This window comes from Balaenoptera physalus, assembly GCF_965194825.1.
Source record: "Balaenoptera physalus genome assembly, chromosome: 7".
Taxonomy (NCBI): Eukaryota; Metazoa; Chordata; class Mammalia; order Artiodactyla; family Balaenopteridae; genus Balaenoptera; species Balaenoptera physalus.
The window spans coordinates 67,511,015-67,528,199 of record NC_138886.1 but is presented as its reverse complement, the minus strand read 5'-3'; the positions used below and the strand labels follow the sequence as shown (position 1 = coordinate 67,528,199).

The 17,185-nt window shown below is 37.8% G+C and overlaps 1 long non-coding RNA gene across 1 annotated transcript in view; it reads right to left on the bottom strand.

Annotated features, from left to right (window-relative positions):
- Positions 1–17,185, bottom strand: part of LOC309663711 — a 380,443-nt gene that overhangs the window by 94,913 nt on the left and 268,345 nt on the right. The window contains exon 2 of the long non-coding RNA XR_014265417.1: positions 14,585–14,704. This is a non-coding gene — a long non-coding RNA (uncharacterized lncRNA). The remainder of the gene's footprint in view (positions 1–14,584; positions 14,705–17,185) is intronic.

Here is a 17,185-nt window from a genome sequence, read left to right as displayed (position 1 = left end):
TAAGCAAAGTAAAAGTAGGAATCTTCCTTCTCTGACTCCTGACAAATAGGAAGATTATGCTCTTAGGCTCTGTGCTGTTTGACTACCAATGAAGTATTTTGATATTGGTAGGTAAGGATTAAAAAGTCCTTGTAAAGGTTCTGTGTAGGAAATCCTTGAAAAATCCTACATAAATGAACAAAATTGACATCACCTTCACCATACCCACCAGTCTGGAACTTGTTTAAATTAGTTTCTTCTTCCAGGAGTTAAAAGGTCAGATCCCTATGCCTTCTTTGGTACCATGGGTAGAGCTCATAGGCATCAAATTTAATGTGCATAACTCTTTTAGACCAAAGTTGCTATCAGACTTTAATTTTTTTTCTGAGCAGTTATTTGGAGAACAAGAAATGTATGCAGTGGAATGAACTTTGGAATTCATTCAAAGAAAATCAAATGCTTGTCACTTCTGTCAGCATTTTTTACATTTAGGAATTATTTGTTGGACGATGAAATAATCTCTCCCTCTTTTAGACAACACTGGGGAACAAGGCAACAGGGCAAGTTTATTCTGATTCCAAATCCTATCTGTAAAACAATATCTCTTATTTTAAATCACAGTTAAAATGTTTTTTTCCCTAGTCATGGTATTTAATTACCTTGTGCTCATTAGAACTATAAAATTTAATTCCACAGTGCAAATTCAAAATAGCAGAGAGTTTAGCAGTACAAGAATCTTCAAAACTCAACTGGAACAATGAAATTATGCCCCAAATCACCCAATCTGTAAATACAACCTGGCTAATTCATTTTTATATAATTTACAGAACGTTGCACATAAGTTAGTGCAGTGGAATAATCATTTGAGATATTAACTGATTTTTTTCATTTGCTCCACAAGATATGGAGGTCGCCATTAATCCCATGTAAAAGAGTATCAGACCACGACAGAACAAAGATGTTGAATTCCTGAGTTCTAAATTCAAATGCTGAAGTTCAGGTTAAAAATCCAACATTTGATAGTAGATGTGATCTAGTATACCATTTTTCCCCATGCATCCTTCTCCTAACTACCTCCACATGATGAGACCCTTCTATGGAAGCTGAGGAGGTAGAGTATGGAGAGAATTCAAGACAGTGAGACAAGTCTGGAAATTGGATGCCCTTCTCACCCACCAGAAAGGGTCTTGCTTGGGAAAAAGGGCAGCATGTACCCCTACTTTAAGTGTGGGGATCTTATAGAAGAAAAGACGTTGCCCACTTTGTCTCAGAGAAGGGGGATGTCAGGCATCCGAGAAAAGTCCTCATGTCACCCTGGTGGCCAGAGTAGAAATGGTGGTATGACGTGCAAATCGAGGAATGAAAGAGGCAACTCACATGTCCACACCCTCAACTCTGGTTCCACTTGGCTCTAGAGTAGCATCTAAAATATCCTATGGATTCCAGAGGGACTCAGGGATTATCAGAGAAAGAGAAAACGGTGGCCTGTCTGCCAGAATGTTTATCGTTGATAATGCTTAGTCAGATGGACAAGACCTGGACAGTTCCCACCCGGAATGTGATGGGTGAGGCTGCTCCTGGGCAGGGAGGTAGTAGCAAGGACCCAGAGTTCAGTCAGCACTGGCAGGAGGTCCAGGCTGCCTTTCCCTCCACCACAAGTTTTCTTTTGAGTGGCCATAAACCCCATCTATGCCAAGAACTGGTGGGATGAGTAACATCTTGAGTGAGAGGCCAGGTTAGAAACATATACCATGCACCTTTCGCCTCTTCTCTGTGGTGTTATTTATACATGCTTCTCAGATAATGGGATGGGTGCGCATACAACAGACCAACAATTGTGCACCCAAATAACTAACTTGGACTAAATTTACCTGCAAGGGACTAAATTAACTTCCTGCATCAGACCAAACAGAGTGGTGTGAGAAAAATTAAATTTGATTACAAAAAGAACCGAAGTCACTCTTTTGCACACCTGAGTGTGGGACTCAAATTTATATCCACCACATCTGTATTTGGGTAGGCACAATTATAAATTCTGAAATACTTTTAAAAATGTGCCAGAACCATTCTGTTTCTTTGGAGATAATGGATATTCCTTAAAGAAGCCAGGTAAAGAGTCTTACTGTCTTTCCATTAAAACCATCCTTTTATTATATCTCTGTTGAGATCATATGTCCCTATATGTGATTTTTGGTTTTGAAATTAAGATATCTGAACAATTTTTGTCCTAATGTTTGCCCTAAGATAGTCACAGAATAAGTCAAATGATGGTATGGAAACAGATATGCCATAAATACAAAAACATCCACTATTCATAGCATAAGGCAGTACCCATCTAAAGGAAACACTCAGTCAAAGTTATACTTCTATGAATATGTAAATTTCCCCAAGTTTTGATGTGTTCAGCCCATCCATGTACCCTGATTACATACAAAAGAGCTCCATGTACATACATTTTGAAAGAGAATATTTCTGCTCCAAGGTAGGACTGCCCAAGCTTTGAACTGCCTTGAAAAATAAATGTGAAAAAATAAATCTTCAGATTCACGTGTATTGTTTAATTATAGCAATAAGAGTACAATAAACATCTGTACCCTAAATGGTCAGAAAACTGCAAACAACTTCAATTTTAAAAGAAGATGCTATGCCTGTCAAAAGCAAGCCATGCACTTACCAGGACCATAACGGATCATCTGGAAGAAAAAAGTGAAAGAAATTTGTCTTATTGTATCAGGTGAGGTTTGATAAAGGAAGTATGTGCTTTAAATATCTAATTAAAAGCAAGGCTGGCATAGCAGGTCACCTTCCTCAGCTGTGTGTGTGTGTGTGTGTGTGTGCGCGTGTGTGTGTGTGTGTGCGCGTGCACGCGCGCACATGTGCATGTGGCTTGATAATTGATCTCATGTTCCTAATTACTCCAGGAGAGCATTTTAGTATGAAAATGAATAAGGCAATCCTGAGACAGATGCCATCCAGTCCTGCTTCATAAAATCACTTGAATAACTTGAATAACTATCATCACATATAATTTTTATATTATAAAAATCACAAAATCCATAAAAGATGATGACTTCTTCCTCCAAATCAGAGAGCTCATTTTTGACAGCAAGAGAAAGCCTTTCAGTGGAGTGTAGCAGTTAAGAGGATGGAGCATGGACCCAGACCACTGGATCTGAAACAAGGCTCTACTCCATACAAAGGGTGTGACCTTGGCAAATTAGTTAACCAACAGGGGCCTCAGTTTTCTCATAAGATTATCTTGGTATTATCTAAAATGTTTGCTATTATGATTCTCATATACATAACAAATATAGCCAGTATCTGAGAGATGATAAACGTTTGCTGTCGCTATACTCATAGCCATCACCATCAGCACCAAATGCTCCACAGTTCAGCCAGTTATCCTGCATTTTCCTTCCACTCCAGCATCAGGCAGAGTCCTGGTGTGGGAGGCAGCTGTCCTTAGAGAAAAGAGAACCACTGAGACATGCTGTGATAGCCTTTGCTCTCTCTTTTGAGCTACCCTCCTTACATTCTGGGAAATATAGATTTTTACATCTGTGTCCTCTCCTCTTAGATTGAAACTTATAGACTACAAATTTTTGTAATTGAGCTGTAACGCATGTACTATAAAATTCACCATTGTAAAGTATATAGTTCAGTGGTTCTTAGTATTTTGTGCAACCATCACCACTAATGCCAAAACGATTTAATCATCCTCCAAAATGCAAAAGCCACTGGGAAATGAATTTCGCATTCAGTATGCAAACCGTGGTAATTTTATTACAATTATTGTTTCACCTAGTATCTCACTGTGGGTGAAAATCTTAGCTGCTCACTTCAGAATTTATTGTCCCTTCTTCCTTAAACTTCCTTAAAACATGGCTGCACCGTGTAAAGACAGCATGGCTCAGATTCCCCTGCACCTAGGCATGGCTGTGTAACTAAGCCCTTACCAGTGAGCTATTAAAGGAAATAGTAAGTGGCAGCTTCTGGGAAAGCCCTTGTGAGCCCGCTGGTTTATGCCTTTTTCTTCATTAGCACCTTATTGTTTGTCCCTTCCTCCCTCTCACTGCCTAGAATGAGCATAATGGCAGGAGCTCTGGCAGCCATTTAGCATCACAACGTATCCAACACAATGGGAGTCAGAGGCTAGAAGGATTTAGGAGAAAAATAGAATGAGCCTGGGTCCCTAGTACCTTTGATCATAATGGATCTCAAATTTCTCTCTCTAGAAAACTTCTCTTACATAAGAGAGAAGCAAATATCTCTATTTGGGGAGCTTTCAGTCACATACAGTAAATTTGCTACTAAATGACACAACCTTTTAGCCATATTCCCATCAGGGTCATACATTTTGAGGTGCCAAGAAGGTAGAGTACTTGAAAAGCTAAAGCCAAGTTTTTTTGCTCTTCATAAGAATTATACCAAATTGGATTTCAGCACAGGACACCATAGTTTTCAGCAACTTATTTAGCTTAGCCTCCTGCATATATTCTCCATACACTCACTAATTCATACTTTGGGGCCTGTGTAATACATGAAGATCAATAGTCCCCATAGAAACTTGGAATACTAACCAACAGTGGTAAGTGGTCTACTAAATTGTACTTTCAAACTGGAGGCAAGCAGCCATTTGAACATACATAATCCACACTCAAACCCACTGAAGGGCAATGGAGTATGCAAAGCCACAACTCTATGTGGGAATCTAACTGCAAACGACAATAAAATACAGTCCACCTGAAATGCTGTATTTTCAGCAGCTCCTTTGAATCTGCTTCATATATGTATAATCAGGTTCAACCTTTAAAAAAATAAATCAAGTGCTATTTCTGAAGACTTTCTTATTAAAAGGATGAGGTATCCTAAAATACCTATAATCTAAGCATTCTGCCATTACTCTGGTGAGCTTATCTAAAAACAAAACATTTCAACAGAATTAAAATGTCAATATTCTAAACTCCTAGAGAGCCAGGACAGTTCAACTTATCTTTATATCTCCTGGTAGCACCTGGACTAGTGTGTTGAGTATAGTAGGTGCTGACATGAATCAGTATTCTTCATATGTACATTGTTTTATGATCATTTAAGTAACAGATCAGTTTTGCAACCTTGGCTAAATTCCTTTGCTTTTTCATTTCTTCATCTGTTGGGGGTGGGTAGGGATCACGCTCTTCCTAGGATTAATGAGATATGTATGCAAAGTGCCTTAGGCAGCACCTGGTGCAGAAGAGGAAGACAATAAATGATAGCTGGTATTCTCATTACTGCAGTTATTGATATTTTCATTGTTATTATGTCATTGTTACTCTGCTTAAAATTCTATTCTGTGTGCTGGGCAAAGTAATGTAAAACATACTCCTTGCCTGAAAGATTTCCAGGGCAGATGGTCTGTATGTATGAAAAGATAAATGAGGATGCAGAGTAGGAGAGATGCTACAACAAATGGACAACGTTCTTGGAACAGGATCCCAGAATTAATTCCTAGTCTGATTTTTTGACTCCCTTGTGCCCCACTGCACTTCTGGCCAAACCCTCACTTCCCTTTTTCCCCTCGTCCCTTCTTAGTTCCTCCACCATAACCTAATCTCTGAGATCTCACGATTTCCTGCTTCTTTTCCCAGACTTGCACTCAGACTCCCCTCTTGGCAGATCATCCCTGCAGATTAAGAGTCTAGTAATGGACTGCCCTGAAGCTTTAACCAAGGACTCTCCACATCTGTATAGGGTCCTTTGGGCAGCCTGAGAAGGCGGGGCACTGGCTGGTTCCATGAGCTAGGACAGTGAGTGCTATAGGAGAGTTCAGAGGGAATGCTTCCTGGAGAGGGGGAGAGTAGGGTTGGGTTAATAAAGGAAGGTCTAGTGAAAAGCGGAGGAGGACATTCTAGGTAAAAGATGCCCTGTGAGTAAAACACTGAACTGATCATTTGATACAGGAACAAAGTGTGGTCTGAACAAGCTGGAGTGAAGAAAATCTAAGTGGATGTCATCAGAGACAAGGTTAGAGTTAAGCAGGGGCCACACTAAGGGGTTTTGACATTAAACTGTGTTTGAGGAGCTTGACTTTCCCAAAAGAGATACTTAGCTTTGACATACGAGTACACATTGTGTGAAGGGCAAAGTGGAGCTTTAGGAATATTATGTTGTTAAAGGTACATGGAGAATGAATGGCAGCCAGTTGTTTGTGAAGAATTGGAAGGAAAGTGAGTCTACTGTAGGTGGGAAGACCGGACTCCAGAAACACATAATTGGTTTTGGCATAAAAAATGACTTGAGTAGAGATCAAAAGAGGTTCATCAAACAGCAACTGTAAGGAATTTGAAGTTTCCATTAAATATCTAATTTGAAACACAGTATCCAAGGCTGCAGAATCATTCAGAACATGTTTATTTTAAAGGTCATGAAGAACTAAATAATGCCATTTGCAGCAATGTGGATACAACCAGAGATTATCATACTAAGTGAAGTAAGTCAGAAAGAGAAAGACAAATACCATATGATATCACTTATATGTGGACTCTAAAATATGACACAATTGAACCTATCTATGAAATGGAAACATAATCATGGACATAGAGAACAGACTGGTGGTTGCCAAGGGGGAGGGAATTAAGGGAGGGATGGAGTGGGAGGTTGGGGTCAGCAGATGTAAGCTTCTATATACAGAATGGATAAACAACAAGGTTCTACTGTATGGCACAGAGAACTATATTTAATATCCTCTGATAAACCATAATGGAAAAGAATATAAAAAAAGAATATATATATGTATAATAGCTGAATCAGTTTGCCATACAGCAGTAATTAACACAACATTGTAATCAACTATACTTCAGTAAAAAATAAGTAAATAAAATAAATGTCAGGAAAACAAGGTTCAGAAAGTACATGACTTGCCTGAAGTCTCACAGCCAGTTGGAAATAAAGCCTCAACCCAAAAAAACAACCACTCCTCAAGTTTTGTCTCTATAAGCGACACTTGTACATCAAATTCCACATTTTTAGTTTTGGTAAAACAATTTAATTGTAGATAATGATATTTTCTTTTAGCAAAAGTTACATATATATACTTAATAATACAGACCTTTATTCTTTCTTTTAGTAGTCATTCTCCTGTTTGTAAACATCAAGTTAAAATCAAATAAGATAACACAAAGGAAAACTAAAATGTGTCCCTTTTCAAAACTTTTCACTGAGTAATTATGCTGTTTTTTTAATTGAAGTATAGTTGCTGTACAATATTATATAAGCTACAGGTGTACAATATAGGGATTCACAATTTTTAAAAGTTTTACTCCATTTATAGTTATTGTAAAATATTGGCTATATCCCACATGTTGTACAATATATCCTTATAGCTTATTTTATACCTAATAGTTTGTACCTCTTAATTCCCTACCCCTATATTGTCCCCCCTCCTTCCCTCTCCCCATTGGTAGCCACTAGTTTGTTCTTTATATCTGTGAGTCTGCTTCTTTTTTATGTTCAGTAGTTTGTTGTACTTTTTAGATTCCACATATTAGTGATATCACACAGTATTTGTCTTTCTCTGTCTGACTTATTTCACTTAGCATAATGCCCTTCAAGTCTGTCCACATTGCTGCAAATGGCAAAATTTCATTCTTTTTTATGGCTGAGTAGTATGCCATTGTATATATATACCACATCTTCTTTATCCATTCATCTGTTGATGGACATTTAGGTTGCTTCCATGTCCTGGCTATTATAAATAGTGCTGCAATGAACATTGGGGTGAATGTATCTTTTTGAAGTAGTGTTTTTGTTTTTTTCGAATATATACCCAGGAGTGGAATTGCTGGGTCATATAGTAGTTCTATATAGTTCTATTTTTAGCTTTTTAAACAAAAATATGACATTATTCTTCTTACCTAAAAATTACTATTAACAAAAGCAAAATGGTATATACGGAATTTTAAAATCAACATTTAGAGACTACATCTAATCAATAATACCATGCTAGTAAATAATGTTGTTTTAATGTTTTGCTTCAATTGTCCAACCTAATTAAAATCTGTTTAAAAGCCTACATTTCTACCTACCCTGAAATAGAATCTACTCTAAAAAAATCCCACATCTCTCCATATTAGAAAAATTTAAAAATAACCTCTAAGACGATGTGCTACATCAAAGGGACATCTTGCCCCTACCCACAACCCACATATCCTCTCATATTTTCTTAAATTCGGGTGAAAGAATTCGGACTCTTAGTCACATGATTCCATTAGGCTGTCCTCTAACCTCTCAGAAAGTTCTCAGCACCTCTCTATGCAGATATCTGGCCAAATGACCTTGTCCAGCTGCCAGAGGAGTCAGTAACCATTCCTCTCTAGTTGCCCTCAACTACTGATGGACCTCCATGCAAAACTAAGTCATAAATGGCGTATTAAAGATAGGCATTTAAACTCATCACACGGGCTAATAGTTTGAGCACTACCTTATAAACAACTAAGGAACTCCTTCGAAAGTGATTTGTCTTTCCATGAGATACATTAGCTCTTTATATTAAGGAAGCAATAAATTATTCTTTGGTGCCCAAAGTGATTTTCTGAGGTGTAATTTAAATCACAGCCCATAGAGTTAGTTTAAGCTTATTAGGAAAGTTCCAAAGTTAAGCAGCAAATAGTCAACTCCTCACATTTATAACTTTTACTAGCGATATTTGATATTTATTTCAAAGTGTGCTAGTTTACTTTAGGATAACTATAAGTGGAGACTACCTCAGGAATTTGAATACTAGCTTAGAGGAATAAAGTTGAATTCATGCCTAGAATAGTTTATTAAATATTGAAATTTCACCATTCTGGCAAAGTTTTTTGGAGAAGGACCTTACAGTATGAAACCTGAAAATGTGCTCAAAAAGAGTCCTAAAATTCACATGTGTTATTTATGTATTTCTAACTGATGTTAAAATTTTTAAAGAGAATTATGTTTTTTATTTGAGAGGTTGTTTGATCTTAAAAATCTGCTGGCATGGGAGTTAGGATTTTTAGTGTTTCACATTTTATTACTTTCGGTGCCTTTTAGATAATTAATCTTGTTATCTATTTGTTGTTTGGAGTTAACAACAGAATCCTAGCAAATGGAGGACATCTCAGCAGCTAGGAACTGTATAAGCTGTAAGTAAATTAGAACTGGATATAGAAAAAAAATTTTTTTCTTAAATGATAATGGTTTTTTCAGTTAATTCCAAAGGTCAAGTGTGAAAAAGTAGTCCCTCTCCTTAAATACTGAGATTCATCATCTTGACATTATTTACCAGAGTTGCAGTTCATGAACTGATAGGAGGCCCCATGATCTTATGGTCTGTTGTCCTACATTTGACTACTCCTTAATTATATTGTGAGGCAAAAATGTGAATAGTGTATATATTAAATCTTGGGCACTGAGGTTTGTCATTTTATGCCTCAAAGATTTGTCAGTTCAACCATTGCTAATAAAAACAGCATTTATTTTGTGCTGATTACTTGCCAAATATTATCCTGAAAGTTTTATTATGCATGTATTTAAAGACACTTGAACCATAAAAACTGAAATGAATAATAAAGTAAACTGTTCTGTAAACCACTAGCCATTTAAACATATATTACCATTTACCATATATTTTTAAACAAAATATTATAGACATTATAAACTTAAAGTGAACAATGCACACCTTCCCAATCCAATTCCCCTTCTTTTCTCTCTGTCCAGAGGGCAACCAACATTACAAGGTTGCAGCATATTTTTCCCACCTCTGCTTTTATGTATAAACATTTTCTCTAAATAATATCTAATAAATAGTTATGTGATATTAAAATTGATATAAATGGTATCATATTACACAATGGTATCATCTTCCCCCTCAACATATTTTTGATATTTATACTAATGCATGTCAATCTAGTTATCCATTTGAATTGCTTTGATAGCATTTTATTATAAGAATAAACCACAAGTTATTTATCCATTTACCTTCAGATGGATATTTAAGATTTTCTATCAACTTTAGGCTATAACATTCAATACTGCATTAAACATATGTGTAAGTGTTTCTCCAGGGTAGATTCCTAAAGGGAAATTGGTGAGATGTAGCACATGCTCATATTCAACTTTAGAGACGTTGGAAAGTTACTCTTTAAAGTAGTTAGACCAACTTGTACCCCAACAGCAAAATAGGAGTATTTCTAATTACTTCGTCCTCACTGACACTGCCTTTGTCAGTTCTTTTAATTTTTGCCAATCTGATGGGCATCAAATGCCATGTCCTTGTTATTTTACATTGTAAATCCCTGATGATTAGTAAGATTGAACATACCTTTAATGAGTATTAGCTAACCATGTCTCTTTCTGATGACTTTTGGTTTTTTTTTTTCCACGGGACTGTTTGTCTTTTTAAACATAATTTCTAGGAGTTCTTTATATATTATAGATATTATTTTTTGCCAGTTATATACATTGCAAAAAACGTCTTCCAGCTTGTATCTTATCTTTTTACTTTTTACTTTTTGAAGTTTTTAGACATTAAATGTTTAATGATATATTAAATTTTAATGTAATTTAAAGCATCAATATTTTCCTTTACAGGTTGGGCTCTTTACCTCTTAAGAGAATCTTCCCAACTGTGAGGTCATAAACAAATTCTTCTTTTTTTTGAATTTTTGAATTTTATTTTATTTATTTTTTTATACAACAGGTTCTTATTGGTTATCCATTTTATGCATATTAGTGTATATATGTCAATCCCAATCTCCCAATTCATCACACACACCCCCCACCATTTTTCCCCCTTAGGGTCCATACTTTTGTGCTCTACATCTGTGTCTCTATTTCTGCCCTGCAGAAAAACTGAAAACTAAAAAGTTTTTCTAATGCAATGTCAAAGTCAATTCATGCCGAAAAACCCTAGCTGAGGAGGAGTTGAGGAAGTGACATTTAAAGGTCAAAAATGACCCCCTAAATTAAGCTTTTAGGTGAAAGAGTTCCACAAACAAGTTGTAAGTAAGGCTGTTCTGGTTTTCAAAAGTTATTTAAAAGGATAAAGAAAGAATATGAGCAAAGAAAAAGTAAACACCTAAAAAGAGGATGGCAATAATTTTACCCAGAAGTATGACAAGGTGTTTCCCACAGTTAATGCTACCTCTGTCCAAAATGTTAGACATATTGGGGATAAATTTGTTACTTCCACAACTATAAATTTCTAGTAGGCAAACATCCTCAAATTCACATACCCTGGCTTGAAAGGACCATATGTAAAATAATCCCAAACGGTTTATCACCTCATTAAAAACTGAAGTCTTTCATACCATTTTAGCAATAATCACTTTGTATTTAGAAGGATTTTCATTTATAAGACTCTTTTCATGCATAGTCTGTGATAGAATCCTGTAAGTGTTTTCAATATAAAAATGTTAACCATAGGGCAATAGAGAATAGTCATGGTGGGCTTCTTCCATCAACAGACACTTAACACAACTAAGCATTTATCATATGCAAGAGCAGGGGAAGATGCTAAGGGGGTGAGAATCTACATGGATCCTGGCCTCAAGGAACAGAGCTACTAATCTGGTAAGGGAGGTAAAATATGTGCATAAATGTCATTGGGCTACTAGGGAGGATCTACGTGAAAGCGGGTACAACTGTACAGATAATGTTGCGCAACCATTTTTCCTCTCTCACCCACCTGCCTTTGTGAAGTGGTTTTTGCGACCCATACCAGGAAATTTTCTTGTTCATGACTCTACCATTCTGCTTCCTCCCAATGTAGCAGAAACACACAAAAGAGGCACAAAAGGAATTTCACTTTTCTGGCTATGAATACAAGTAACAACTCATGTTTGAACTCTTTCCTTTAGACAAACACAGAGATTATGGTGATTCATCTTTTCATGTCTATTTGGAAAATAAAGTGACACTTTAAAAGTTTTATAGCCTGTGGGCCAAATGAAGTTCTCAGATAGAGAGACACACCCTCCAAAGAAACTGTTAGAATGTCATAAACTTATTAGAAGGCTGAACTACCTTCTGGTATTCAGGAAGCTTTGTTCTTTCCTTTTCCCTCACATTTTCTTGTACAGCTCCAGGTCTGACTCTCTGTGTTGGTCGGTAATTTCTCTTTCGGCTTAAATGCTTCCACCCACTCAATTACTTGCGACCTCAGTAAGTTTGAGAAAATTCGGCAGCATGCAGGTTTTTTGTTTTATTTTTAATAAGTTTATTTATTTATTATTTTTGGCTGCGTTGGGTCTTCGCTGCTGCGCACAGGCTTTCTCTAGTTGCTGCGAGCAGGGGCTACTCTTCGTTGCACGGACTTCTCATCGTGGTGGCTTCTCTTGTTGCGGAGCACGGGCTCTAGGTGTGTGGGCTTCAGTAGTTGCAGCATGCAGGCTCAGTAGTTGCGGCTTGCGGGCTCTAGAGCCAGGCTCAGTAGTTGTGGTGCATGGGCTTAGTTGCTCCGCAACATGTGGGATCTTCCCAGACCAGGGCTCGAACCCGTGTCCCCTGCATTGGCAGGCGGATGCTTAACCACTGCACTAGCAGGGAAGCCCAGCATGCAATTTTTATTATGATGTAAATCAATGTAATACTTTGTAATAATAATGTTCGCAACACCCTTCAATGCTTGCCAGGTGACAAAAATTATTTTTAGTGGCACCACTTTGATAATTCCATTATGTTCATAATTAGTTCATATTATTCAATTTCCTTTATGGTATAAATTATGTAATAATTAGACTAGCTCATGAAGTTTGCATATAGTATCTCATAGCAGCACTTCCAGGACTTTGCATAAACCAAATCCAAAATGAGCTAACCTACTTCAGATACTGAATAACATCAAACGGGACAAAATTAAAATATAATTACAAGATACCGTTCACTTAAGAAGTAATAAAACTTCAGTGGCAATGTGTGTGTCCCATTAGTGAATCACCAAAACTGCCTTGAGCAAACAATGAAAGTTTAAAAGGCAGTCTCTGCATTTTCAGAGCTTAAAACATATATATATAAAATATATATAATATGTATATATAATATGTATATTATATATATAATATATATTATAAGAAGCATTTGAAAATTAATTATAGCGCCCTTGGGAAACTTCAATACCGCTCCTACCCACGGACGCTGTCAGATGCGCTGGGACCTGGGACCCTTTGCTGCAGTGCTTGCACCTGGACAAAAGCCTTCTCAAGCAACAAAATACAAAGAAACTATAAGGGACTGAAAATAACTGAGTACTTGTGCACTTGGGGCAAATTCTGGACAATGAGATACAAAGAGACCAAAAATCTCAGCTGCCACTTCTGAAGAGCCTGGAGCAAAAGCAGGGGGTAGGGAGCAAAAGCAAGGTACTGCGCATGCCCCCTGCACTCAACACCACCTAAGGGGTGGGGAAACCACCTAAGCCACGCCTCTGGTCCAACCCCTGGACAAACCCCTACCCCATATAAGGAACCAGCTGGCCCCACCCTCAGCGAGCAAGCTAGCAAGGGAGCCTGTTGCTTGTTCTCACTTCCCTCTGCTGCAGCAGGGGCCCCAGTACAGCCTTGCCTAAACTTCTTATCTGGCCTCTGATCAATTTCTATTGATTAAGGAGGCCAAGAACCCTGGCTGGTAACAGCTGGGACACAAGCTCTGAAAAGGATGTGAATGTCCATCATAGAGAAGGTGGAAATGACAAAACAGTAAGAAGTAGCCTGTGAGTGGCTACAGCGAGAGCTAATTTACTCAGTGTCTGGAAGAGAAGTTTATGAGATAAAGATGCCAAAACACCTTCTTGAGAGAGGGCTGTAAGAAGGCAGGGTAGAGGAGGTGTATTTGCTTTGGAGGTATTCTAAGGCATTATTTCCTGGGATCCTACCATTTTACGACTGGACAAGGAAGCCACTGGTTTGCTGTGCATACAGCATCCTCTAATTTCAATGTACTTCTGAGTACAAGGTCATCACCACGAAGAGCCACATTTAGAACTTTTAGAAATTATCCATCCAATTCTCACACCAAGTACAAATTACAAATCACAGCTTGATTTGCAAGTAGAGTGGGATCTATACCTTGACATCTCCAACTCTACTACTTGTTTTCATTTGAGAGCTCATTTTCTAGACTTTCATTTTTCTTCTAAAACCACAACCAGAGAAACAAACTTTCATAAAATAAATACGACTAATACTTCGAAGTAAAAATATCCACAAAGAAGCCAGGATTGGAAGATGGTGGCGTTTCCACTGACCCATACAACAATTTGGGCTTTACATATAAATCTCCTTTTTTCTTCACTCATTTAAATTATTACCATTTCACGTTCAGACTCGCTGGCAAAACATCAGTTACTTTAATGTGAATTCTCCACATGCTGCCCCAAACAAACTTTACCACTCGAGTAAAATGTTTGAAGGTCACCAGACACAGGAAAAGTTAGAAAGTTGCCCCATACAGTCTGTCCACTGCCCTATCACTCTGCTTCCCTCCCCTGCTAACAGATATGAGAAAATACCATCCAAACCTCTTCAGATTTGCTAAAACCAACCACCACCACAAGGCAGAATTAGCAACTGAACTTCTGTGTTTCTAAGAATAAATAGAAGAGGCACTGTACCGGGTCTTCAGTTTTGTGACTATTCAAGAGGTCAGACAGGAAATCTTCATGAAGGCTCTCTCTTCGAATCAGTGTAAATTCCCGCAGGAAAACAGCCCCTTGGCTTTGGTCTCCACATACCTAGAGAGATAAGAGAGCCGAATTAAGCCTTCAGACCGAGCCTGGAGGGAGGGGGCACTGAGGAATTAATGTCTCAGAGTTGTAGAAACCTCTTGGATTCATTTCAAGTCTGATTAGAGCAATCAAAAATGACACACAGAAATACATATTAATGTGAGAGCCACTAGAACATTCTGGCATGTGGCTCATTGGATGGATGCCAGGAAAGTCTCCTGCTAAGTTGGCACATCTTAATTGACTGGTGTACAATGTCAAAATTCAGTGATTATAAGTTGTCTTCGAGGCCACGTCCAGCGTGGTCAGGCTCCTAGACTTATTCCACTGGAATATCCATGTATATGCATCACATAGGGGTCTTGGACCCACAGGGATCCACCTCTGGTCCTATGGATCTGAGCCTCTAGGTGGATCCTGTCATCCTGTTACATATCTACCAGATAAGGAGGAGCTGGCCTGCACCCGCATCTGACTTCCTGAGTTATTCCAGGGCTTTAGAACCAGATGCACTTGAGCTACTCTAGAGGGAAGCACTGGAGAATTTTTATCTAGAGCTTATCACATACCAGGTTCTTTACACATGTTATCTTGCACCAGCCCCAGGAGGTGTCTGTTATTAGCCACGCTTTACAAATGAGGAACTGGAGGTGAAAGGGTTTCAGGAATCTGCCGAGTTAGTAAGTGTTGAAATCAGCACTCAAATACAGGTCTGAATCTAAAACCCTTTTCTGTTCACTGTCTCATTTTGCCACTGAGCTACTCAAACCTCCTCTGGTGAAGAACAAATTGTTAAGTAAATCCTAGAAATGCAAGAAATAATCTCTTCACCCAGGCCTCCTATGACCTCCCTCTCTGAGCCTCAGTTTACTCACCATAAAACAGGAAAGATAACAGTATTATTGGATTGCTGAGAAGATAGGAGATAATATATCTTAAGTAGTTCGTATAGTGACTTGCATATATAAGCATTCAATAAATAACATCCATTATTGCCATTTGCAGCAGCATGGATGGACCTAGAGATTATCATACTAAGGGAAGTAAGTCAGATAGAGAAGGACAAATATCATATGATATCACTTATATGTAGAATCTAAATGTGACACAAATGAACATATCTACAAAACAGAAACAGACTCACAGATATAGAGAATAGACACGTGGTTGCCAAGGGGGAGGGGGGTAGGGGAGGGATGGATTGGGAGTTTGGGATTAGCAGATGCCAACTATTATATATAGGACGGATAAACAACAAGGTCCTACTGTATAGCACAGGGAACTGAATTCAATAGCCTGTGATAAACCATAATGGTAAAGAATATAAAAAAGAATATATGTACAACTGTGTCACTGTGCTGTACAGCAGAAATTAAGCACAGCAATGTAAATAACAGCCATTACTATCATCATAAGCACATGCTGCTCAAGGAACAAATAAAAACCTAAGCTTTTAACATACATGAAGCTCTTTGACCATATTTATAATATCTATAATGAATACTACAATAGGTATTATATTATCTCCATATTATCTTCATATTAGTTTAACTTTTCAACTTTTATACATTTTGAATTTTATACCTTTTTATGGTATTGGTAATATTGGTAAGGAATATATGGGTGTTCATCATATTAATTTCATCATATCCTTCCTGAATGTCTGCAATAGTTCATAATAAATTAAAATAATTTTAAACCCGTAGTCTTTTGGATAGTATAATTTTCTATAATTTATATATAAATGGCCTCTGTTGTTATACAGTACAGTCAGTATCATTGTGGGGGACAGAATCTTGGGCCCTTCACTCCCTACTGTCATCTCTGTGAATATATTGCTTAACATGGCAAAGGGACTTCGCAGATATAATTAAGTTTGTTAACTTCAAAAAAGGGTTAGTATCCTGGATTTTCCAGATGGGCCCAATGTAATCATAGGAAGCCTTAAAAACAGAGCTTTGTCTGGGCTGAGGGCAGAAGAGGAAGTCAGGGAGATCCAAAGGGTGATAAGGACTTGACCTGCCACTGCTGGCTTGAAGATGGAGGGGGCCATGTGGGAAGCATGAGAAGAAAATGAGTTCTACAACCATGAAGGAGCTTGGAAGATGACCCTTGCCCTAGAAAAATACATCTTTGGCCAACACCTTGATTTTAGCCCAGTGAGACTACGAGCAGAGAATCCACCCATGCCTTGCCAGACTTCTGACCTACAGAAATTGTGAGGTAATACTTCTGTATTGTTTTCAGTCATCAAATCTGTGGTAATTCATTATGGCAGTAAGAGAAATCTGATAGAATCATCAAGAGGCAGGGTGCAATGAAAGGTTATCTTATTTCCTCTCCCACATTGCTTTGTAAGAATTAACCAGTATGATACAAGTAGAGGTAGAATTGCAAGATTAATTCTTGGAAATGTATCCTTCCAGCTAACCTAATGCCTGTTACATTTAAAATTAATTTCTCTTAGTTCTTTTCTCATCAGGGTCA